General features: G+C 44.9%; 1 protein-coding gene across 1 annotated transcript in view; it reads right to left on the bottom strand.

Moving 5' to 3' along the window:
• Positions 1-1,087: 1,087 nt before the first annotated feature.
• The window catches only part of P2RY1 (purinergic receptor P2Y1), a 69,393-nt gene continuing 52,306 nt past the window's right edge, over positions 1,088-18,174 (bottom strand). The window contains exons 3-4 of the transcript XR_008318711.1: positions 4,574-4,710; positions 1,088-2,785 (exon numbers count right to left, since the gene is read on the bottom strand). The gene's annotated coding sequence lies outside the window, so the exon portion shown is untranslated. The remainder of the gene's footprint in view (positions 2,786-4,573; positions 4,711-18,174) is intronic.

Below are 18,174 nucleotides of genomic sequence, written 5' to 3'. Positions count from 1 at the left end.
TAAAAATCCTGGAAAACCAGGCCAAATCTTTATGGTTAAAAAACAATTAAAAAACAGTTTAAATACCCTGGAAGGCCAGGACAAACAGATAGGTCTTAAGGGCTCTCCTGAAGGCCAAGAATGAACTCAGATTGCAGATTTCTGCTGGGAGGGCATTCCACAGCCCAGGAGCAGCCACAGAGAAGGCCCGCCTCTGAGTCGCCACCAGACGTGTTGGTGGCAACTGAAGATAGGTCTCCTCAGATGACCTTAATGTGTGGTGGGGATCGTACCGAAGAAGGCGCTCCCTAAGATACCTCAGACCTAAGCCGTTTAGGGCTTTAAAGGTAATAACCAGCACTTTGTATTTTGCCCAGAAACATATCGGCAACCAGTGCAGCTGTTTCAAAACGGGCATAATATGGTCTCTCTGAGTTGCCCCAGAGACTAGTCTGGCTGCCGCATTTTGAACTAAATAAAGTTTCTGAACTACTGTCAAGAATGACCATCTGCTCTGTTCTGTTTTGCTTGCTTAACTTAATTAATGTGACAGTGAACTTTTTATCAAAAAGTTTAATAACTAGGTTCTACCTAAGGGATTCCAGATGCATGTTAAGGTGGGGGCGGGCTCAATGGTCAGGATGTGATGAATGTTGTTTTGGGGTTCATTTTAATATCTGTTTATTTAACAGGCAAATAATACAGACGGAAACTATTTCATTATCGATTTGCCTGTTCTGGATGGGGTCACACTTCCCCGGAAGGAACAGGTACGCAGTCTGGGGGTGATTCTGGATCCGAACCTCTCCCTGGTATCCCAGGCTGAGGTGGTGGCTAGAAGTGCCTTCTATCAGCTTTGGCTGATGTGCCAGCTACGTCCATTTCCTCAGATAAACAACCACAGTGGATTGAAAGATCAATAGATAGATAACGTTTATTACGGCCATAGACGAGCTAATCTTTATATTTTGCAAACTATTCGATTGAGTAATATAGACTTTGAGAAGCTTACAAACAGTAAAACAAAATTTGGCCACATTAACAAACATCTCAGGTTTTAAATTGGACAGCAGATACTCCAAGTAGAAATGATCCGTGTGGACATATAGTCAGTCAGTCAGTCAGTCATTTATTGTTACAGTCACAGACCAGTACAATATGAACAGTACATTAAATAAAAGATTAAAAGAACTTAAAATACATTTATATCTAAAATTGAAAAAGTTAAGACAATGATAATTTCTTATTAACCAAACGCCAAGTATTAATAGCAGCAACACAGTATCTAGCAACTCTGTTTGTAACTGTAAGCTCAGAGTCTGAAAGTAACAAAGAGCAATAAAAATGGCTCTGCCAACCTGGAATTTACCTAATAATGGTGTAATAAATGCTGCACAGATATCCTTATAGAACAAACAGAATAATAAAAAATGTTTGATGGTTTCAATCTGATCCAAACCGCAAGGGCAAACCCTCTCTGAAAAGGGGATCCCCCTATAATGACCCTCAAGAACTGCTGAGGGTAGACTGTGACAACGAGCTAAAGTAAAAGCTGCTCTGTACTTGGGGATTTCGAGCCGTGTCAGATAATTCATTGGGGAAACTAAATATCTACGTTCTTCTGTGATATAAATTTTTGAAACCTTACCAAGATCAATTTGTCTCTCACAATCTAGAATTCGCTGTTTAATTAGCAATTTTGCTTGATCATATCCCACATTACATAGGAATGAAGAGGAAAGGCCCAATGTAGCTATTTTAGCCTCAGTAGTCTGAATCCATCTAGATTGATGGTTGTCTTGTAAAGCTAAAGGGGCTAACCCAACAGGATGATAAACTAATTTAAGCCAATAACCTAAAATAATCATCGAGACATTGGTCTCAACCTTAATCATACCTGTCTCCAGGCAGATAGCAGCATTAGATAGAAATATTGGAAGGCAAAGTGCAGTTCTTAAGAATTTAGACTGCACTCATTCTAAAGTTTCCATGTTTGGAAAAAGCCCATACTGTGCACCATAGAGAAGTTGGCCTAATGACTTAGCTTTAAACAATTTCAGGGCTGCAGGTAAATCGTGGCCTCCTTTTGTCCTAAGATATTGTAAGATGGCAAACAAACTTTTCTGAGCATTGGAAGCAACTTCTGGTACCAATAGTCTGAAAGATTACTCCCCAATACTTAAAGAGTGTTACTTGTTCAATTGGGTGTCCCCCAATTCTCTAAACATGAATCTTGGGCCTCCTAGTGAAGGCCATAATTTTAGTTTTCTGCAGATTAACCTCCAGTCCATCCTTTTTACAATATAAGCTCAATGCCCTCAGCACTTTTCTTAGACCAGCCGGTGTCCTAGAAAGAATAGCAGCGTCGTCTGCATAGAGCAGGGTAGATACATGTCTCCCTGCAAGCTTAGAAGGGTGAAAGTCTGGGTCGTTAATGTGAGCCACCATAGAATTTATATAATCATTAAATGAAAGTGGGGCAAGAATACAACCGTGCTTGACACCCTTCTGAGTTAATATCATAAGAGCAGCCCTGCTGGATCAGGCCCAAGGCCCATCTAGTCCAGCATCCTGTTTCTTACAGTGGCCCACCCAATCGCTCTCATTAAATGTCCTTGAGGATTAGATCAGACCTTAAGGGAAGTGATTTTATATATGATATTACGTTTTTAATGTATGGTGTTTAGCATCTGTCTCAAATACTGATCTGACAGCTTTCAGGTTTGAACATTATCTACAAATGTTAAGAAGGGAAGCCAGCACTCCAGGAAGTAATCTTTATATTGGGAATTCTTTGTGCCCAGATCTGCAATGAGATTTTGTCCATTATCATTAGTTCATTAGTTCCCAGACTTTGTCAAGTAATAACAACAACAACAACAACAAGCCAACCCCGCACAGAGCATCTGTGCGCTCTTTGGGGCTGGCGGTTACTTCTTCCCCCCCACCTTCTGCCCCAGTCTCCACTTCTGGGCCCAGCCGCCTCTCCTCCCCACCGCCTCTTCCCCCCCCCACTTTCTTTCCCCCCTCCTGGGCCTTGCCTCCACTCCCGGGCCAGGCCCACTGCCACCTCTGGCCTCCACGGCCAGGCCTGCCGCCGCGGCAACCAATCATCCTGGGTGCGCCTCAGCCAATCAGGCGCATCCGCCACCCAGCCAATCAGCTGGGCGCTGGGACGCACATTCCAATGCACACCCAGGAGATAGATAGATAGATAGATAGATAGATAGATAGATAGATAGATAGATATAAATAAAATATGATGTCTGGATAAAACAAACCAGTCAATAACACCTGTCTGACTGTGTAAACAATAATAATAATACTAATATCTTATTTGTATTAATATTATTTTAATAATTCACAACACACTCAAGCCTTCCTATATAATAAAGGCAATACTTTTTCATCTATATGCAGTTCTTTTTCTTGCAAATGAAAAACTATAAACTACAAAATGAAGGTTCCTACCACTTCTTCACAAATAATTTATAATATACCCCACACTCGATTATTTTTAGATAGATGCAGTGTAAACTGTCTGTATTCATAAACTCTGTAGATAATAATAACTGACCCATATGAGAGCCGATTGAAAGAAGATTATGTTTGGGCGAAAATAAAAATGCAAATAGAGTCTTAGAAAGGAATTTAGAATAAAACCAGAAAAGATATTTCCAGTCTCTGGAGTCCTGATCCTAATCCTTGTGCAGTGTGATCTTGCATGTTTACTTGGAAGTAAGCCCCAAGGAAGCCTCCCAAGTAACTGTCTAGCATTGCAGTCTTTGTCTTTGTCTACAGAAGCTGAACAACTGAGTTGTCATAGTAAATTGAGGTGGTTTTTTTCTGGGTGACTGGGTCCTTTACTGCATATAAATTGTTGAAGAACTCCGCTTAGAGTGTCATTCTGCCAGAATTGGTAATGACTAATATTTTAATGAGTTCAAAAAAGTTCAAGCCACATTCATGAAAGATATAGAAATGATGCTTTTATGTGGGCAAGTATCCCAAGTCATAGGATATGCCTGCCTTCTTGCCATGTACTTTTCAAAATCCTGAACTCAGCCTAAGGTGACCTGTTCAAAATGTTCTTCACACATGAGGTGTAGTAGAAAAGCAGACTTGGGATCCATCTTTCTTCTGTTCATGCACCATCTTTGGAGCGGAGCCATAGTCCAGTGGCAAAAGACACATAATTTACATGCAGATGGTTCTGGGCTCAGTCCCTAGCATCTCCAGTGTAAAAAAAAGAAAAAGAAAAAGGCTGAGAAAGACCTCTCTCTGAGATCTTGGATTCACTACCAGTCGATAGACAATGACTGGTATCAAAGGTGGGCACCTCAAGCAGCTGCTGAGGAGAAGCAAGTGGGCTAGCAAGCAAGTGGCAAGGGAGAGGCAGAGCATCTGTAGCCATATTTGCACAGAGTAAGCAAGCATCAGGGGTGGGGAAGGGCCCAAAGGGAGAGTACAGGCGGGTGGGCGGGCAAGTGGGCAGTAGCGTGAAGAGCTGGGCTTACTGAGGAAATGTTGTCAAAGGCCTTCCAAAAACCTGGAGTTGACAGTGGAATAGACAGCAGGTGCTGACGAGATGTACCTGTGGTCTGACTTGGTGTCAGCTTCATATTTTCAATGCCATTCCTTCAGCTTTTAGCTCAAGCATGAAATAAACTTCTCAAATGATATTTCTGTTTGGCCAGCTCCCTGCTGCAGGACACGGCTATCCATTCAGACCTAACACACAAAGTCCACAAATACAGAGCAAATGTACCTTCAGTGCTGTGTTCATCACTCACTAGACCCCTCACTCTCACAAGCAGTGAAATGTACAGGAGAGCTAGCAGAAATAATGCTTAATCAGCTTTCCCCTCACTCTGCAGGATTCAGCCAGGGGCGGATTAACCTTTTCACCGCCTATAGGCAAAAAGTCTTTTGCCACCCTAAAAAAATAAAAGCAGCTGCTATGTGGCAGCAGCAGTACTGCCAGGGGTGGGGGAGAGGAAAGTTCCACCCTTTTACTTCAACTTTTTTTAAGGCCTCGGCAGTGGCAATAGCTGCAGGGAAGGGGGCTGAGAGGAAAGTCCCCCCCACCCCTTTACTTCAATTTTGTAAAAAGTCATGGCAGCAGTGGCAGTAGCTGCTGTGGGGAGGGGAGGGGAAACAGGTGAAAGGAAAGTGCCCCCTCCCCCAAAAAAGATTTCTGCTTCTGGCAGCAGGGTGGGGTGTGGTGGTGGTGGTTGGCTGCAGGGAGGGTGGGCGAGGAGGGGGAAATGCCCCTCTTTAAACCTCTAAATGCCTGTGAGCTCAGCTCCTGTGAGCCTGCGAGCTCAGCTCCTTGACTGCAGCAAGCTCAGCTCCTTCCTCCTCCCAAGTGAATGCACTCGTGCTGAGGCTCTGCTATAGACTGCAGCCCATTTCTGGCTTTCCTTCCAAGACTGGTTGCCCCCCCCCCCCCGGTCCTTGCAGCAGCTACTACCACTGCTGCTGTGGCTTTTAAAAAAATTGAAGGGGGGGGCTTTCCTCTCACCCCCAGCTGCTGCCCCCAGAGACAGAGAGACATGGCAAAATTTGAGGAGCCGCTCCTCAAATTTTGCCACCATAGGCAGATGCCTCCTCTGCCTCTGCACTAATCTGCCACTGGATTCAGCAGGGCATAGATTGCACTTCAAAGGTGTGCCTTAGTGAAGGAAAATTGCTCTGTACACCACCATGCATGCTAGTTTTGTCTAGTAAACACTTCTCATTGAGAGCTTGTTGCCAGTCATGGCTTGTCAACCAGTATACACCCAACACCTGAGTTATTTTTATACATGATATATACCAGTGTACTTCACCAACGTACACCAGTGTACAACAGCATGAGTGAAGCAAGTGACTTGAATACACACAGAGAGAATAGCCTTCTTCAGACACGACATTCCTTATACAGGAAGGGTTTTGGAACACAGAAAGAAACTCTTCCATGAGAATAGTGACTTTCCTGATTAACTGGTTTGTTTATTTTTAATTCAGCCCTTGTGATTATAATATTAATCTATATGTATAAACTGGTTAGGACATGCAGCTGTAAATATAATACTGTGTTACTTGGACAATTGAGGGTAAATTTCTGTACTACTGTGTTACAATCTCCCTCAAACATTTGCATCAGGATACTGGTTTAGCCAGGTCTTTGATCTGACCTAAAATGACTGTTCATATGTTCATTGCAGTGTTTTGTTTCCAGAGTTCATGAAAGGCCAGCATCAGTGTGGTAGCATTCCAGTCTCTGAATGCAGCAGGAACCTGATCCGAATACAAACTGCTACACTTTAAGTTCTGACAGTTTCTTGGATGTGTTCTGAAGGAGATCAAGCAAACACAATCATCCATGAAACCGGTTGGCAATTACATATAGCTGGCCCCAAAACCCAGGGGTTCAAGTGCAGAGGAAGAAATTTGCCTTCTTCCGCTTCCCACCCCTCCATGCCAAAATCTTAAAGGCTTTTCTGTACAGAATACATTGAAGCTGAACCTTTGTGAGCTGTTTCAGATACAAGGCATCAGTCCAGTTCAGTTCTTCAAAACCTCTTCTGTGCATGCTGATACATGGAGGAAGTGTTGTCTGACTGGCTCAGCCATGTTGGTTGTTAATGGAACTGCTCCTGGGGAATTGGCAAACACCCCTGACTACTTTGGGGCTTGTGTGGGGATCTAGCAAGTGTGAATGGAGCAGCCCTCCTCAGAATAAATTTGTGCAAAGCTTTGGTCTCGGAAAGAACTGATAGAGAATTGTCAGTTAAACAAGTTGTTTCTAATAAGAACTAATCAGCCTTCTTTCCTTTCACTGTCTCTATATCTGGAATAAATGTGGTGCAAATTAAGGTCTACAAGTTAGATCTCTTGCACCTCAAATGTTCATGTGTCCGCCATCTTGGATCGGGGTGGATGTCATCATTACAAACCATTGAGGTGTCCCTGTGTGTCACTCACTACAGCTGTTCCAAATTTGGTTCAAATTGGTTAGACAGTCCACAAGTTAGCCCATGTGCACCTCAAACATTCATGCACCTACCATCTTGGATTGGAGTAGATGACATAATCACAAACTATGCCATTCAGGTGTCCCTATGTGTCCCTACAGCTGTAGCAAATTTGATTCAAATCAGTTAAGCGGTTCGCAAGTTAGCGTACTTGCACCTCAAAAGTTTATGGATCCACCATCTTGAATCAGGATGGATGACATCAACACAAACCACATCACTGAGGTGTCCCTGTGTGTCACTCACTGCAACTGTACCTAATTTGGTTCAAATCAGTTAGACAGTTCACAAGTTAGCCCACATGCGCCTCAAACATTCATGCGTCCACCATCTTGGATTGGGGTAGATGACATCATCACAAACTATACCATTGAGGTATACCTATGTGTCCCCACAGCTGCAGCAAATTTGATCCAAATTGGTTAAGTGGTTCACAAGTTATCCCACTTGCGCCTCAAAAGTTTACACGTCCATCTGACATCATCACAAACTATGCCGATGAGGTGTCCCTGTGTGTCACTCACTGCACCTAATTTGGTTTAAATTGGTTAGACAGTCTACAAATTAGCCCGCTTGCACCTCAGATGTTCATGTGGCCACCATCTTGAATTGGAGTGGATAACATCACATACCACACCATCTGGGCATCCCTATGTCCCTACAGCTGTAGTAAATTTGGTTCAAATCAGTTAGGCAGTTCACAAGTTAGCCCACTTGCACCTCAAAAGTTTACATGACCGCCAACTTGGATCGGGGTGGATGACATCATCACAAACTATGCCATTGAGGAGTCCGTATGTGTGCCTACAATTGTACCTGATTTGGTTCATATTGGTCCAGGTGTCGAGAAGTTGATGAGGGGACACACGGACGGACACACGGACACACACACAGAGAGAATGCCAAGTGATCTCATAAGCCTACAGGAAAGTAGGCTAAAAATAGAATCCGGTTTATTTTAGGGTTTACAGGTACAGGGAATGAAATATTGGTGAACAGTCAACACAATATTAACTAGCAAAACTAACAAGACCAATAAATAAATAGGACTAAGTTATGGCTCACGAAAAGACAATTTGGCTTGAAATTCATATTGAGTCTGCTCAAGGCTGACAAGAGAAACAATTTTAGAGAAAAGCTTTGGATTTTAGAGGGAGCAAGAAAGGAGGGAAGTAAGAAGCTTGAGGGCAGAGATTAGTTATATACCAGAGTCCGTCTGATGGGGTGTATGGATCCTTGTAGCTCGACTGATGTCGAGGGATCTCTCTCCTCTAGGATAGGCAGGAAGGCAAAAGGCAGGAACAGGGACCTAAGGGCCAAGTGAGGAATCAGGAATCAGGCAAAATCCAAAGAGGATCTGATCTCAGGGGACCAATATCTTGCAGCCGGATTGGGCTTGGAAAAATTGGGCTGACCTGACCAGATTGGGCTGACCTGGAGGCGACAAGCAGAATGGGAGCAAATCAGCAAAAGTCCAGGCAAGGCAAGATGGAGTAGATGCCCTTTGGCATCCAAGATGCCCTTGGATTCACAATTGGTGAATCCGAGGAAGAGACACACTGATGGATTGTGTCTTAGCTGGAAATAGAGAGCATCATGCCTTGAGGCAGAATGCTGACCACACCTTTCTCTTGACAAAGGTGACAACTGGGATAGACAAAGAAATACATCTTTGTCCTGATCAACTTTTCTGGTGTGCTCTTTCAACACAAAAAAGAGACTAGTTTTCAGAAACTTGTGTGGGGCGAAATAAAATGGGCGCACCAGAGCTTATCTCATGTTTTCAGAAAACCTTGAGTGACTAGGAATGTTTTAACAAGCTTGCTTCCTGTGCCCCGAACCAGCCATTAACACTTTGTAAGGAGATGAGCTTGTTACCTCTAGGGATGTGCAAACCAGTTCGAATTCGAATCAGGGTGGTTCGAAGGTTCGAATACGAACCGAACCAGCCATCAGGTTCGAGCTGCAGGTTTGAATTTGAACCGAACCAGGGGGTGGTTCGATTTGCACTAGACCACCACTCACTCTGGGCCACCCCAGCACCCCACAAGTGGCTTTAAGGTTTTTCTCCATAGGGAAGAATGAAGGTTTCAGCAGCCCCATAACTGCACTTGGGGGGTGCTGGGGTGGCCCAGAGCGAGGGTGCCAACCACTTCCATGGGTTGCTAACCCATGGGGTACTGGGTTTTGTTGTTTCTGAAGTGTTCTGAGTGTAGATTCTTTGGTAGCATATAAGATTTTCAATGACAAACTATGAATCCACTCTCATTGCTAACCTTAAAGACACATAAAATTCAAAAATCACTTAAAAATCAGCCCTTTGCCCAATTCCTTTCAAATAATTCTGATAGCTACCTGGCCCCTCTTGGGCACTACCACCCACCACACTCTGCTCTAGGCCACCCCTTTTCCCCCGACGTGAAGCTATACATTTGCTGACACCTCCACGCTTCTTTATGGAGAAAAAACTTAGTTGCGTAAACTCCAAAAATCACTTTAAAACCAGCCTTTTGCCCAATTCCTTTCAAATAATTCTGATAGCTTCCTTGCCCACCTTGGGAACTACCACCCACCACACTCCACTCTAGGACACCCCTTTCTCCCCGACGTGAAGCTATACATTTGCTGCAATCCTCATTATTCTCTATGAGGAATTCCAAAATGATTTTAAAATTCACCAATAATCAGAGGAGTGTCTGATTGCCTTGGAACTTTGTGGATAGTAGGCACCCCTGGTTTTCTACCACCTACCCCACTCTTGTGCCCCTAGGTCCTCCACAATAGGGGATATGGGGTGGTTCAGGTCCTATTATACCCTATGAGAAAAATGATTAAAAATATTTCAAATATTCATAAAAAAAATCATAGGGGTGTCTGATTGCTTCAGAGTTTGCATGGTTGTTGGCACCCATGGGTACTCCACAATAAGGTATAATGGCCTGGTTCAAGTCCCATTATATCCTATGAGAAAAAATAGAAATAATTTTCAAAAATTCATAAAAAATCGTACGAGTGTCCGATTGCTTTGGGGTTTGGATGACAGGTACCCCTGGGTGCCAGCTACCATCCTACAAATTTTGGGGTGTCTGAACCAGTTCAATCCAGTTCTAACTGGTTCAAACTGGTTCAAACCGGTTTGAATCGTTTCGAACCGGTTCGAATTCAAACCGAACCAGGGGGAGGTTCAAGCAAAACCAAAACCGAACCACCCCCTCCTGGTTCAAACCTGGTTCAAATTCGAACCGAACCAGGCAAACCGGTTTTGTGCACATCCCTAGTTACCTCTTACATGTCTTCCTCTGAAGGCAATAAGATTGAACTGATCCAATGTGCCAACAGAGCGGAGAGTATTTGGCTAGTTCTTGAAAAGGATAGTGCTTAATTACCCTATGTTTACTCTGGCTTCCCCACCTGAAAGGCAACCAGGGAAGCAAGCACAGGGATACTTCTCCTGCAGGTTAAACTTGACTTAGAGCCAGCTACATGCCAGGTGACATACCTCATGAGTTAGCTCACGTGAACCAAATGGTGAGCCCACAATCCCATGAGTTCTGAAAGACAAAAATGGAAATGACAGGCCTGTAGCTTCAAACAGGTGTAGGAGTGCTTCTGGGAACCCCCAAACACACTATCTCAGTAACATGGTAAACACTGCTTCCTGGCAATGAATGATTACTGTGAATACAGTAAGTAGCAAATGGGCTGGTGCTAGAATGCGGCATTTGCCACATTTGTTTAACAGGGATTTAAACATCATTATTTAACAGGAAGGGGTATCAATTCTAATAACTCACCATCCTGGTGTCCTGGCCTACTCCAGAAAAGATAACCTAAAAGGTCTAATAGACAGCACAAGAACAAAACCCTAGGGATGTGCAAACAGGTTTGACCCCGAACCTGTTCAAGGTTGAATTGAAACGCCCCCCCCCCCCCGTGGATCGGGGGGTTCACGATTAAAAACACACACATTAAATTTATTTTTTTAACCTCTAGCCCCTTTGGGTGGCTTCCACTTAGCCACCGGAGGGGGGGGGGATCTGTGAAGGTCCCCTCCTCCCCCAGCCAGCCTTGGGCATTTTCTAGCTGATTCGGGCTTCCTTAAGTTGGCGCTGCAGCCATAGCCATTTTGCCTGCTGCCGCGCATGCACAAATGGCCTCTGTGAGGCCCTGGGCCATGCCAGGCCTTGCAGCGGCTATTTGCAGATGCGTGGCAGTGGGCAAAATGGCCACCGCACCCAACCTTCAGAGGCCCAAACGGGCCAGAAAATGTAGTAAAACAGGCCACAGCGGTGATTACCACAGATGGTGGTGGGGAGGGGGAATGTTCATGGACACACGCCCCCCACAGCCTAGAGGAAGCTTGGGGGGGGATTCACAACCCCCCAGACCGGACCGTGGGGGGTGGTTCAAAGGGGGGCTGGACTGAACTGGTCCGCTCAGGTTCAAGTCTCCTGTCCAGACTTGAACTGAACCAGGCCAGCCGGTTCTGTGCACACCCCTACAGAACCCTAGAGAGCTCCAGGTGAGCAACCTGCTCCAACCAGGGCCAGAGTTGGAATTATATACCTCCAATCTTCCCTTCCCCCGCAATACTCTGTCTAGGGAGCAGGTTGGCCTTGTGGTAGCAAGCATGATTTCTCCCCTTTGCTAAGCAGGGTCCACTCTGATTGCATTTGAATGGGAGATGAAATGTGTGAGCACTGTAAGATATTCCCCTTAGAGGATGGGGCCACTCTGGGAAGACCTTCCAAATGCTTGAATGCAGCAGGTTCAAAGTTCCCTCCCTGGCATCTCCAGATAGGTCTGGAAGACACTCCTGCCTGTAACCTTGGAGAAGCTGCTGCCAGTCTGTGCAGACAATACTGAAGGTCTGACTCAGTATAAAGCAGCTTCCTATGTTCTTACCTAAAGAGTGGAGAGTTCTAAAGGGCCACTGCCCTTGCATGGAATCCTGCTCTCCTCTTCTACTCCATCACATTAGTGGTCTCTTCCTCTCTCTTTGGAGATCTTCAATCAGAAGCTGGGCTGCCATCTCTTGGGGATGATTTGCATCACTCAGGGGGTTGGATAAGATGCCCTAAAAGGCCCTTTCTATGGTTCTATGATCCCTACCATTGCTAGGGTGCAGGCTTGGGTGAGCGAGGTTCTTGGTGTGGAAGGGGCTCATTCTTTGAAGAATGCTTCGGAGGTCCTGGTTCTGGGGTCTTGTCACTAGCAAGCCCAAGCACTACTTTGGAACTAGGGCCTCAGGCTGGTGCCAGAGCTGGTCTTTCTCACCTGACTGCTCCCACATGTTCAAGGCTAAGTTCTGACCTAGGGTAGAAGCCAACACACTCTTATATGTTTCTATTTGAGGGGAGATTTGGGGGATACCTGTTTAAAACATGGTTGTGTGCTAATTCTAGCAAGCAGTCATCCTTCAAGTTTCAGCTTGCCCTCTAGATCTTTAGAAGTTAAATCTAAGTGGAGCTGGAAGCATCTTGACCTGGTTACTTATTAATTTTTAATTTATTAATTTGCCCTAGAACTTTTTGTCTTATCTCATCAGTTTGAATTAATTCTTCTGAAGACGTCTCAGAAACACACAGTTTTGGCATAGTCTGATATCTTCTGCTGGGAAGACCAATGCAAAGAATGTGTTCATGTTCTCTGCCATTGTTCTGTTACCCTTCAGTCATCTTTGAGTAACATGCATGAACATGAAGGAATCGCATAATACACAGCCTGCTACTTTCCTTGTTTTTGGAACTGTTAAGCATCATAACGTATAATTATGGTTGCTGGCACAGCCATTTCTTTGTCAGGCAAATTGTTCCTAATGGCCCAGGATGGTAATTTTTCTTGCTATTTCCTCAATGGGGGATACTTGGATCTCTCACTTGAGTGTTAGTATTAGAATTTCGAGGTGCTAATCCCTCAAGTAAAAGGTGTGTGGGAGGGAGGGAGGGGATCTCACCGATCTCAGCATATCCTGACCGGTTTGTTTCAAAGAACCCAAAATCTGCACCCAAGGGTTGAAGAGGGTTTCAGATCTCGGGTTCTCTGAAGCAAATAGATTAGGCTATGCTGAGACTGGTGGGACCACATGTCATGACCAGTCTCAGCATATCCTAACAGAACATTGTCTCAGACAAAGACAGAACATAAGGCTGAAGTGCCTCTCTCTCTCTCATGTGGAGCAGCAAATATGCTGCCCAACAGGAATACATATTTGAGCTTTATTTATATATGTTTGAATTTATATCTCACGTTTCACTTATGCTCCTTGCTGCTTGGCTCCACTTATGCTCTCCCAGATTGAACCAAAGATTACATAATAATCTGATAAATGATATAAAGATGGTAACAATGACAGAGGTTTCTAGTGCTTGTGCGGAGGACTTGAAGATCCTTGAGCATTAACAGAGAATCCAAATATCATATACTGATTTTTAATATAATCATAATAAAGCCATGTGTTTAAAAGACTGTGCAATTGCATGCTGTAATAAATAGATCTGTGTGTTTCAATAAAATGTTTACAAAATAATCATTAAAATACTCTATATCCAACTGAAAAGAGTTCATTTCGAAGATATCTTATTGTTGGTAAAACAGGAGAACAAGTGGATATTCCCAAGATGAAGTCTCATGTAGTAATTTTGACATCTGATGAGTCCTATATTCCCACGATACATGTTTCAACTCTGTTGAGTCTTCTTCAGTGGCAGTTTCCTGGAGAATCTCTTTCTACCCACCATGAGGGTTGAGCTGTTGTTAGCTTCTCCCTTCAGCTTGGCCTTGAAGATCCTCACCTGACTTCACATGCTGGACATTTTACCTAGTACCCAGTAACCAAAATGGCTGTAAAAGTAACCAACAACACCTATAGAGCTCTCTTTCTACATATCCAGTACCCAGGTCCATACACTTACATTTTATCCATTGCAACCTTCTCTGTTGCCACCTTGAGGCTTTGGAATGTTTTCCCTTTGGAAGCCTCCCCATTAGGGGTGGGGAGCCTCCCAAGCCTCCCAAACCTGCCCATGGACCCCGCATTTTCTGAGGCCATTTGCATGGTCACACAAATGGCCTCCATGCATACACAGAAGCCAGGCGAATGCTGGAGCCATGACATGCAGGATGCTGGGTTGAGTGCCACACCGCTCAAGGCAGCAGCAGTACCACCAGCCCTAGATTGGTAAGAATTTTAACATTTACTTTGAAAGGTGCCTCTCACCACATTGCATTTGTAAAGCCCTGTGTAAAGCAAAAGGGGAATCCTCACTAGATTCCCCTTTACAATCAACTTTTAACATGACACAAACTGGCAAACAGGTCCTCCGTGAACTGGGCAGGATTTGGTTCAGTTTTGAACCAGTCTGCCTTTCCTGATGGCCAGTCCAATTTGCGGTCAAACCTACTAATCAGTTCATGCACAGACCAGTTTGCTTCATACCATTCATGCACACCCCTACTCCACATCTCTGGCAGAATCTCTTCAGGGCATTTTCAAGATTACACGCTGCAACAGTTTCATGATGTGTCCGCTAAGTGCCCCTCCATATTACCTGTGTTTTGACATCACAGTCGCTATGCTGTCAGCAGGGTGCCATTCATATTTCCGATGCCTTGTTTCGGATTATATTGATGGGTTGTAGCCCTGTAATGTTGTATATGTGTTGCTGAAAAGTAGCTGTATTTTTCCATTGTAGGAGGCTTGCGTTACATAAATCATCATTTATGCGTTGCTGTGTGGTATGCTATGGACGGTTCAAATCATGGTGCAATGATTTGTTGATTTTTACAGCCCCTTTCCATCCAGTTCATGAAATAATTTTTCCATTCCATTCATGAAAGGATTAAAAAAAAAAAAAAACCACCACCCGCGTTCTTGGGCAAAGGTGCTACCTGATTCTCATCTGCTTTTGGCTTTTGATTTTGATCACATTCGCTTTTGTTTTTCATCAGACTTATTCTTTGGACTCGTTCATGTTTCCTCAGCAAAACATGTTTCCTCCGAAGGAAAGTGGCCTTATACAGAGTCAGACCATTGGTCCATCTGTCATCATGTCCCTTGTACTAGCACAAAGCAGAGCAGATGGTGGCTTTGCGCAATGTCACCAAGATTTTTTTTTTAAAGGGTCCATTGTATCAGCGGTTCCCTGCCCTCTCCACAACCCTATTGGTCCGATATGGAGAAGGAGTGGGCAGTGAATGCAATTCCGATAGAATATGGATGCCCCCTGCCTGGAATACCCACTGCAGTGGTGGGCAATATGAATGGCCAAAACCCTGTCACAATGCATTGAAAAATGCATCAAGAAACTCTGTACTCGTGGTTTCAAGCTGTTGCCTCTTACCATCACACTTTGCATAACTTTAACCGGCGCAAATCTTGTAGTCTGGAAAATGCCAAGATGCATTTATTCACCCAAGAGTTTTAATTAAAATTTTGGGTTTAAAGTCTTCTAATGTTTTAATTTCTGTTTTCATTTGTTTTATGTTTCTTGTAAACCACCCAGAGATGTGCATTTGGGGCAGTGTACAAATATAAAATAAATAAATATAAAATAAATAAATTAATAAAATAAATAAAATTAAAATAAATAAGTCTCTAATTAGATATCTTTTAACTTCTGTTTATAACAATAAACCCTTTTGAACGCTTACGAAGAAACTAAACTCTTTGCAGCTTGCTTCTCTAAAGGAACCCGAAGTCAGATAGCACTAGACCTTCTAGAACTTCTCATCACTTGGTGTCACTACTCGCAGCCATGACTCTCATCCACTATGGACAAGATCATGGATGAATAAGGAGATGGGGTGCAGGACCCCAAAACCCAGCCCTTCTTTAAGGCCAGAAGACACTGCACTGCCTCCAAACTCAGAATCAGAGGAACCTATAAGTGAAATGGAGCAATCCTAGTCTTGCCAGGGCCAGGTACTACACAGCAGGTGAGGCCACTTTAAATAATTCAGGTCTTGCTTTGGAGTATAGTCCCTCCAAACCTGGGCTATGTTGCATCAAAGTCTGCAGTCTGCTCTCGGTCTCTTCAGGAGCAACAGCTTATGTGGAGCTTTTCCTGAATCTACTGCCTTCAGTCTGTTATTTGGTTCCCAGTCTTGACTGGCTTGACCTCAGCCTGCCTGACTCTGCTTTTCCCTCTTTACTTGCTGTTCATCAGTTTGACCTTGGCCTACTTGACTCTGCCTTTCCTGTGCCCTCTGTACCTGCTGCTGATCCGTTCAACCTTGGACAGTCTGATTCTGTTCAGCCTTGCCCATAGTACTAGCCATCTTTTGGGGTGATCCTGGACTGTCTGCATGGTTTCTGCTGTGCCTCCCGGTAGTGCCATCTACTTCTGGTGAGTGGCAGTATGGACAGAGCAGAGCACTTGGAGCAGTGGAGAGTACACAACAATTTTATAGGACAGGATTGCTGAGTACATTAATTGAGGATACAACAGGTTGACAAAAATCATGGGTAGTGCATTCAGTTCTCTGTGTGTGAGAGAATGTTAGTGTGAAACAAGGGGGCTATTCTCACGATCAGCAAAAATCGGGCTAGGAGAGCCTAGCCCGATTTTTGCCGATCGTGTAAACCACCAGGCTCGCAGGCAAGCCCAGTGGTTTACAAGCAGGTCACCTGCTTCTGTAGCCCTCTCCTTAGCCTGGGTTTGCGGAGCGAGCGCTCCACAAACCCGGGCTATCTGATCGTGAGTAGCTGCAGTGTGGCTCCGCACTGCGGCTACTTGCGAGTAGACCCCCGGAGGGGAGGTGAAAAGCCACCTCCCAGTTCCAGGGGTCTCCCCAGTATGCCGCGCGGCCCCCGAGCTCCCCAGTGCCCACCAGCTCCATCATAGAGCAGGCAATCATGTGGGTGGCCGATCTGGCCGTTCAGGGCTCCCGCTGCGATTGTCTGCGGGGAGAGCGGACTTAGCCTGCTCTCCCCACCATAGCGGCAAAAGTGGGTCTCGCTGATCGTGAGACCCGCCTCAAGGTGTATTTGAAGTACAGAAAGCAAGTACCTTTCTTTCCATCCGTGAATGCTCGCATCAGACAATTGGTCCAGCAGATCAGACGGCAGACGGGCGCGTGCACGCCCGCAATGGGCGCACGCGCACTTGCTTCTTCCGGCCACTTCTGGCCAATGACAGAAACAGGGCGGCAGGGAGGAACACTGCCGCCCCGAGGGGCTTAACACTGACAGAGCGCCGGCAGGGGATATGCGGCGGGAGGGGTAGGTGCACCCTCCCCCGCGCTTAAAGGACTACCCCCGCTGGTGCCAAAGAAACTTCGTGCACATCCCTACTGCCCACACAAGATGCATGTGCTCAGGATGACGCTGAAATGTGATGAGATCTCTGAAATGGATCTTGGACTAGTTCAAATGATCTGGCCACAGCACACATGTAGAGGAAGAGGATGTGCTGAGAGTGCACCCATCAGGACATTTTCATGGATATCCCAATGGCCTCCTGGCACATACCTTGATCATTCCAAATACATTTCAAAAGAAGTATTTGGAGTGCATGTTTAGGGGCCATTCAGATTAGCAGCCGCCACACGTGATTAAGGAATGTAACAGGAGGACATTGGGACATCTGTGGAAGTTCCTCCTTCTTCACATGTGCTGCCACTAGTATTGTTTGAACCAGCCCATTGACACATAGGTAAACAGCAGGAGCTGCAGGGGTTAGATCTGGGAATCCCTAGCTCAGCATGTGGCTTCTTAGCATGGTGAGCCAAAGGTTGGGGAATTGTCCTAGACAGTAAAAGATTCCTACCACAGACCCAGACTTCTTGTTCAGGATGGGAATTTGCCTGGGCAATTATAGTATTTCCTGCATTATGCTTGTTCTGACTCAGGTTGCATTCACAAGAAATGCAGAACTGTGGGTCCAATGGACCCATGTCCCCCCCACCCCACTGTCTGCTTTCAGACATAACGGAGCGCAGGTAATCTGCAGTCAGGGAGACTGCAGAGAGGAGGAGGAACTGATTTTATTATTTCTTGTTTACACAGTCAGACAGATGTTATTGACTGGTTTGTTTTATCCAGACATTGAGTCCTTCCCAAGGACCTGGGATGGCTGAATTTTATTGTCAATACTGTTGGTTATTATAGATATTGTCGCAAAATGTAGGCTGTTGCCAGTATAGTTGCTTTTTGTAACTGGCTGATGGTGATTTC

Source organism: Hemicordylus capensis, chromosome 3 (assembly GCF_027244095.1).
Source record: "Hemicordylus capensis ecotype Gifberg chromosome 3, rHemCap1.1.pri, whole genome shotgun sequence".
NCBI lineage: Eukaryota > Metazoa > Chordata > Lepidosauria > Squamata > Cordylidae > Hemicordylus > Hemicordylus capensis.
The sequence above is the reverse complement of the archived record's forward strand: the minus strand, read 5'-3'. Positions and strand labels throughout refer to the sequence as shown.